Consider the following 7979-nt stretch of genomic DNA (forward strand, 5'->3'; position numbering starts at 1 on the left):
TCAGAGCATTGTTGAGACTTCCCAACACCAAACTTAGAGTTTGACTGCGGGGGCTCTGGTTGACTCTGCAGTGAGAGAAGCTTTTCATGCTTCCTCTCCATGGTTACAGAAGGAGATCCTTGAGTTTTAGACACAAGGTTGTCCTCATTCAGCTGAAGGATCAATTCTCCTCTGTCCACATCAATCACAGCTCTTGCTGTGGCTAGGAAGGGTCTTCCAAGGATGATGGATTCATCCTCATCCTTCCCAGTGTCTAGGATTATGAAATCAGCAGGGATGTAAAAGCCTTTAACCTTTACTAGCACGTCCTCTACTTGTCCATAAGCCTGTTTTCTTGAGTTGTCTGCCATCTCTAATGAGATTCTGGCAGCTTGCACCTCAAAGATTCCCAGTTTCTCCATTACAGGGAGTGGCAAGAGGTTTATCCGTGACCCAAGGTCACATAGAGCCTTCTCAAAGGTCATGGTGCCTATGGTACAAGGTATTAAGAACTTTCCAGGATCCTGTTTCTTCTGAGGCAATGTCAGTTGATCCAGATCACTCAGTTCATTGGTAAGCAAGGGAGGTTCATCTTCCTAAGTCTCATTACCAAATAATTTGGCATTCAACTTCATGATTGCACCAAGTCTCATTACCAAATAATTTGGCATTCAACTTCATGATTGCACCAAGGTACTTGGCAACTTGCTCTCCAGTAACATCTTCATTCTCTTCAGAAGAAGAATACTCATTAGAGCTCATGAATGGCATAAGGAGGTTCAATGGAATCTCTATGGTCTCTAGATGAGCCTCAGATTCCTTTGGTTCCTCAGAGGGAAATTCCTTGTTGATCACTGGACGTCCCAGGAGGTCTTCCTCACTAGGATTCACATCCTCCTCCTCCCTTGTAGGTTCGGCCATGATGATTAAATCAATGGCTTTACACTCTCTCTTTGGATTTTCTTCTGTATTGCTTGGGAGAGTACTAGGAGGAGTTTCAGTGACTCTTTTACTCAGCTGGCCCAATTGTGCCTCCAAATTTCTAATGGAGGACCTTGTTTCATTCATGAAACTTAAAGTGGCCTTAGATAGATCAGAGACTATATTTGCTAAGCTAGATGGATCCTGCTCAGGACTCTCTGTCTTTTGCTGAGTGGATGATGGAAACGGCTTGCTATTGCTAAACTTGTTTCTTCCACCATTGTTAAAGCCTTGTTGAGGCTTTTGTTGATCCTTCCATGAGAAATTTGGATGATTTCTCCATGAGGGATTATAGGTGTTTTCATAGGGTTCACCCATGTAATTCACCTCTGCTATTGCAGGGTTCTCAGGATCATAAGCTTCTTCTTTAGAAGATGCCTCTTTAGTACTGTTGGATGATTCCTTCAATCCATTCAGACTCTGAGAGATCATATTGACTTGCTGAATCAATATATTATTCTGAGCCAATATGACATTCAGAGTATCAATTTCAAGAACTTCCTTCCTATGAGGTGTTCCATTACTTACAGGATTCCTCTCAGAAGTATACATGAACTGGTTATTTGCAACCATGTCAATGAGTTCCTGAGCCTCTGCAGGCATTTTCTTTAGGTGAATGGATCCACCTGCAGAATGGTCTAATGACATCTTTGATAGTTCAGATAGACCATCATAGAATATATCCAGAATGGTCCATTCTGAAAGCATGTCAGAAGGACACTTTTTGGTCAGTTGCTTGTATCTCTCCCAAGCTTCATAGAGGGATTCACCTTCTTTCTGTCTGAAGGTTTGAACATCCACTCTAAGCATACTAAGCTTTTGAGGAGGAAAGAACTTGGCTAAGAAAGTCGTGACCAGCTTATCCCAAGAGTTCAGGCTATCTTTAAGTTGAGAGTCCAACCATACTCTAGCTCTATCTCTTACAGCAAACGGGAAAAGCATAAGCCTGTAGACCTCGGGATCAACCCCATTGGTCTTAATAGTATCACAGATCTGTAAGAATTCAGTTATGAACTGAAAGGGATCTTCAGATGGAAGTCCATGAAACTTGCAGTTTTGTTGCATCAGAGAAACTAATTGAGGTTTAAGCTCAAAGTTGTTTGCTCCAATGGAAGGAATTGAGATGCTTCTTCCATGTAAATTGGAATTAGGTGCAGTGAAGTCACCAAGCATCCTCCTTGCATTATTGTTGTTAGGTGCGTCTGCCATCTCCTTTTCTTTTTTGAAAATTTCAGTAAGGTTGTCTCTGGATTGTTGTAATTTAGCTTCTCTTAGTTTTCTCTTCAGAGTCCTTTCAGGTTCTGGATCAGCTTCAACAAGAATGCCCTTTTCCTTGTCCCTGCTCATATGAAAGAGAAGAGAACAATAAAAGAAGAGGAATCCTCTATGTTACAGTAAAGAGGTTCCTTATTGTTAGTAGAAGAAGAAAGGGAATAAGAGTGAAGAAAAATGGATAATCCAAACACAAGGGTGAGGATAGGAGCAGAGATATGAGATGAAAAGAAGTGTTAGTAGATGAATAAATAAATAGAAGGAGATGAGAGAGAGGGAATTTTGAAAATTAATTAAAATAAAAATAAAATTTAAAGTTAAATTTCAAAAATAAAAATTGAAATTAAATTAAAATTAAAACAATTAGTTAATTAAAAAGGAATTTTGAAAAAAAAGGGAAGGAATTTTCGAAAATTAGAGAGAGAGTTAGTTAGGTAGTTTTGAAAAAGATATGATTGAAACAAAAAGATAAGATTGATTGAAAAAGATTTGAAAATAAATTTTAAAAAGATAAGAAGTTAGAAAAGATTTTGAAATTGATTTTGAAAAAATGTGATTGGAATTTAAAAAGATTTGATTGAAAAAGATTTGAAAAAGAAATTTAAAAAGATTTAATTTTGAAAATTAAAGTTGATTACTTGACTAACAAAAAACTAAAAGATACGATTTAAAATTTAAAGATTGAACCTTTCTTAATAGGCAAGTAACAAACTTAATATTTTTGAATCAATCACATTAATTGTTAGTAATATTTTCGAAAATATGGAATAAAAGAAAAATATTTTGAAAATTATGAAATAAGATGAGAAAAAGATTTTCGAAAATCAATTTGAAAAATTTTTGAAAATATTAGAAAGAAATTTTGAAAAAGATTTGATTTTTGAAAAAGATTTGAAAAAGATAGAATTTTTAAATTGAAAATTTGATTTGACTCATAAGAAATAACTAAATTTTAAAAAAATTTTGACTAAATCAAATCAAATTTTCGAAAATTTATGAGTGAAAAAGGGAAAGATATTTTTTTGATTTTTGAATTTTTAATGATGAAAGAGAAAAACAACCCAAAGACTCAATGCATGAAATTTTGGATCAAAACATGTGATGCATGCAAGAACACTATGAATGTCAAGATGAACACCAAGAACACTTTGAATGTCAAGATGAACACCAAGAACTTATTTTTGAAAAATTTTGAAGAAAAGAAAACATGCAAGACACTAAACTTAAATATTTTTAATTTTTAGACACTAAGAATTCAAGAATGCATATGAAAAACAAGAAAAGACACAAAACAAGAAAATATGAAGATCAAACAAGAAGACTGGCCAAGAACAACTTGAAGATCATGAAGAATGCAATGCATGAAATTTTCGAAAATAATTTTTAGAAAATTAAAAAGATGTAATTGACACCAAACTTAAAACTTGACTCAAGACTCAAACAAGAAACACAAAAATTATTTTTGATTTTATGATTTTATAATTTTTTTTGGATTTTTGAAATTTAATTAAGAAAAACGAAAAAGAAAAAAAATTTGTATTTTTCGAAAATAAGAAATAAAAAGCTTAAAATTAAAATAAAATTACCTAATCTGAGCAACAAGATGAACCGTCAGTTGTCCAAACTCGAACAATCCCCAGCAACGGCGCCAAAAACTTGGTGTGCGAAATCGTGATCATTCCTTCCTTGGTAACGGCGCTAAAAACTCAATACGCACGTTTATGTTCTTAATTCTGTTTCACAACTTCGTACAACTAACCAGTAAGTGCACTGGGTCGTCCAAGTAATAAACCTTACGTGAGTAAGGGTCGATCCCACGGAGATTGTCAGCTTGAAGCAAGCTATGGTCACCTTGTAAATCTCAGTTAGGCGGATTCAAATGTATTAAGAGATTATAGTGTGCTAAAAGATAATTAAAATAGGATAGAGATACTTATGTAATTTATTGGTGAGAGTTTCAGATAAGCGTATAGAGATGCTTTCGTTCCTCTGAACCTCTGCTTTCCTGCTGTCTTCATCCAACTATTCCTACTCCTTTCCATGGCAAGCTTTATGTAGGGCATCACCGTTGTCAATAGCTACATCCCATCCTCTCTGTGAAAATGGTCCAATGCGCTGTCACTGCATGGCTAATCATCTGGCAGTTCTCGATCATACTGGAATAGGATTTACTATCCTTTTGCGTCTGTCACTATGCCCAGCACTCGCGAGTTTGAAGCTCGTCACAGCCATCCCTTCCCAGATCCTACTCGGAATACCACAGACAAGGTTTAGACTTTCTGGATCTCAAGAATGGCCATCCATGGGTTCTAACTTATACCACGAAGATTCTAATATCTCGAACTCGGTCCCCTATATTAGATATCTAAGAGATATTCATTCTAGCTTGTTTGCATGTAGAACGGAAGTGTTTGTCAGGCACGCGTTCATAAGTGAGAATGATGATGAGCGTCACATAATCATCACATTCATCATATTCTTGGGTGCGAATGGATATCTTAGAATAGGAATAAGCTTGAATTGAATAGAAAAACAGTAGTACTTTGCATTAATCTTTGAGGAACAGCAGAGCTCCACACCTTAATCTATGGTGTGTAGAAACTCTACCGTTGAAAATACATAAGTGATGAAGGTTCAGGCATGGCCGAATGGCCAGCCCCCATAAAGGTCTAAGATAGCATAAAACTAATCAAAGATGATCCAAATACAATAGTAAAAAGTCCTATTTATACTAAACTAGTTACTAGGGTTTACAAAAATGAGTAAATGATGCAGAAATCCACTTCTGGGGCCCACTTGGTGTGTGCTTGGACTGAGCATTGAGCTTTACACGTGTAGAGGTCTTTCTTGGAGTTGAACGCCAGTTTGTAACCTGTTTCTGGCGTTTAACTCCACTTTGCAACCTGTTTCTGGCGTTTGACGCCAGAATGCAGCATGGAACTGGCGTTCAACGCCAGTTTACATCATCTATTCTTAATCAAAGTATGGACTATTATATGTTGATGGAAAGCCCTGGATGTCTACTTTCCAACGCAATTGGAAGCGCACCATTTGGAGTTCTGTAGCTCCAGAAAATCCACTTTGAGTGCAGAGAGGTCAGAATCCAACAGCATCTGCAGTCCTTCTTCAACCTCTGAATCTGATTTTTGCTCAAGTCCCTCAATTTTAGCCAGAAATTACCTGAAATCACAGAAAAACACACAAACTCATAGTAAAGTCTAGAAATGTGATTTTTATTTAAAAACTAACTAAATCATACTGAAAACTATGTAAAAACAATGCCAAAAAGCGTATAAATTATCCGCTCATCAGGCATAAATTTCAATATGACATAAGAATTGTTGGTTGAAAAGCTCACATTAAGGGGAAGCTACTTTTATGAAAAAAAGGGAGAGATTATCACATCTGAAATGGCATCATCAAAAGAAAGTTTTTAATCTAAACTTTGTATTTCATTCTCTTTGTTTCCATGTTTAGTGATGTTTGTTATCAAATGGGATATTATTGAGTTAAGTAAATAATAATAACACTTTCGGTAATGATAAACATGATTTTATTTGGATTGATAACTCAAGTGTATTTTGATGTGTGGCTTAATGTTGTAGGCCTAAATTATTAGTGTGTAGCCCAAATATAGAAGACAAGTGGCCCAAATACAAAAGCAAAGTGATTTCAAGACTGTTGAATGAAATTGAATCCAAACTATGAGTCTAGCCCATTGTCATCATGAAAGGAATAGCAACCCTCAGCTGGGATGCTATATTACTTCGGGTAGTACACAGAGAAAAAAAAAAGAGTTCACTTTCTCACCAAACATCTAAGAAGAAAAAGGTGTTCTACCTCTCATTAGGCACCAAACCAGAAGAAAGAAAAACAAATGTCTAATCAAAATACAATTAGAAGAAAAAGGTTATTTGTTTTCATTTACATGCATGTAAATTGCTTAATAATATCTTCTTCCCTCTGCACATCCATTTCAGAAAATGTGGAGAAATATGGTGATAAATTTTTTCTACTGTGAATTAATGGTCAATATTGTTTCTTGGAGGCAAAGCACAAGATTAAGGGCTTGGATTTATCAAATTCATTGACGATCTATTTTCAAGGAAGCTGCGTTACTTATTTCTAATTTCAAATTTTTTATTTTTGGAGCTGATGGAAGAAAGAAGAAGAAAGACCTCATCTAGCTCTAGATTCAAGAATCAAGGAGCTAACTTATGAAAGAAACCCTAGCTGAAAAAACAAAGCTCATACAATTAGGAAAATGACTTCAGTTTGCAAGCAAAGAGAGAGAACCAGAGTTTTAAGTTTCATTGAGAGCTTCCTTGTGAGAGTTCAAAATTTTGGACATTGTTTTTACATCAAAGAAATATTCCGCTAAGATGGAGAGCTTCACAGGAGAGTGATGAATCAGGTTCAACTTATAGCGTTAAAGCTATACAACATCATCTCCAGGGGTGGAGCTACATGGAGAGAAAGGGGGGCAACGCCCCCCTAATTTTGATTTTTTACATGTAAATTATGTAACAGCCCAGACCACCCGCTAGCACGATATTGTCCGTCTTGGCACAGAAGTCCTCACGATTTTGCCTTTGACGATAGGGATGATAGCTGAAGCCCCTCACACTCATTCGTCAAAATGCGTCATGCTAGGGAGAGGTATCCACACCCTTATAAGACATGCTTCGTTCCCCTCCCCAACCGATGTGGGACCTTACAATTCTGTAACAGCCCAGACTACCCGCTAGCACGATATTGTCCGCTTTGCCACACAAGGCCTCACGGTTTTACCTTTGACGATAGGGATGATAGCCAAAACCGCCACACTCACTCGTCAAAATGCGTCATGCTAGGGAGAGGTATCCACACCCTTATAAGGCATGCTTCGTTTCCCTCCCCAACCGATGTGGGACCTTACAAACCACCCCCTAAGGGAGCCTAGCGCCCTCGCTGACACATCGATCCGGGCTCCGGCTCTGTACCATCTGTAACAGTCCAGACCACCCGCTAGCACGATATTTTCTGCTTTGGCACACAAGGCCTCACGGTTTTGCCTTTGACAATAGGGACGATAGCCGAAACCCCCACACTCACTCGTCAAAACGTGTCATGCTAGGGAGAGGTATCCACACCCTTATAAGGCATGCTTCGTTCCCCTCCCCAACCGATGTGGGACCTTACAAATTATATGTAAATTTTAGTTTAGCCCCCTTAAAATTTTATTTTAGTCTTATTTTATTGTGTAAATATTTTTAGCCCCCCTCTAATATTTCATCTAACTCTGCTGTTGATCATCTCCTTCATGATTTATTATTGAGTATTTTGTTTGTATGTTATGTCTTTCTTTGTTTCTATCAAGTGGTAAAAGGAATAAAAGAGAGACATTAAGAAAAAGCGATTAAGAGAAAAGGCATTGAGAGAAACTTGGAGAGAAAAGCCAAGATTTATTTTAGATCTTCTTTGAATTTATTTCTGTTTTATTTCTGATGTTTGAGTTGTATCCCTTGCTAAGTTGGGTAAGCACTTAGTGAGTTGAGAGTCTAGGAAGTTGCCTGACCAAGTCAAATTTAGGTAGAAGCTTGATTTGTCCAAGATAGGATTAAGTTGAATCCTAAGAAATTGGTATATGTAATATTTGATATGATAGTGAAAATTTCACCGCTGTTGTGGTGGAGAGTAGGTTGCATTGCACGAGGCAACTGAACCAGAATACATGGCTGTGTCATCTTCTTATTTCCTACACTGAT

The 7979-nt window shown here is 36.9% G+C and overlaps 1 non-coding gene across 1 annotated transcript; it reads left to right on the forward strand.

Annotated features, from left to right (window-relative positions):
• Positions 1-1662: 1662 nt before the first annotated feature.
• LOC148547582 (small nucleolar RNA R71) lies at positions 1663-1770 on the forward strand. Its single transcript, XR_015897685.1, has one exon. It is a non-coding gene; the product is annotated as a small nucleolar RNA R71 (small nucleolar RNA).
• The last annotated feature ends 6209 nt before the right edge of the window (positions 1771-7979 follow it).

The sequence above is a fragment of the Arachis ipaensis genome, chromosome B8 (assembly GCF_059453495.1).
Source record: "Arachis ipaensis isolate K30076 ecotype BB chromosome B8, ASM5945349v1, whole genome shotgun sequence".
Classification (NCBI taxonomy): domain Eukaryota; kingdom Viridiplantae; phylum Streptophyta; class Magnoliopsida; order Fabales; family Fabaceae; genus Arachis; species Arachis ipaensis.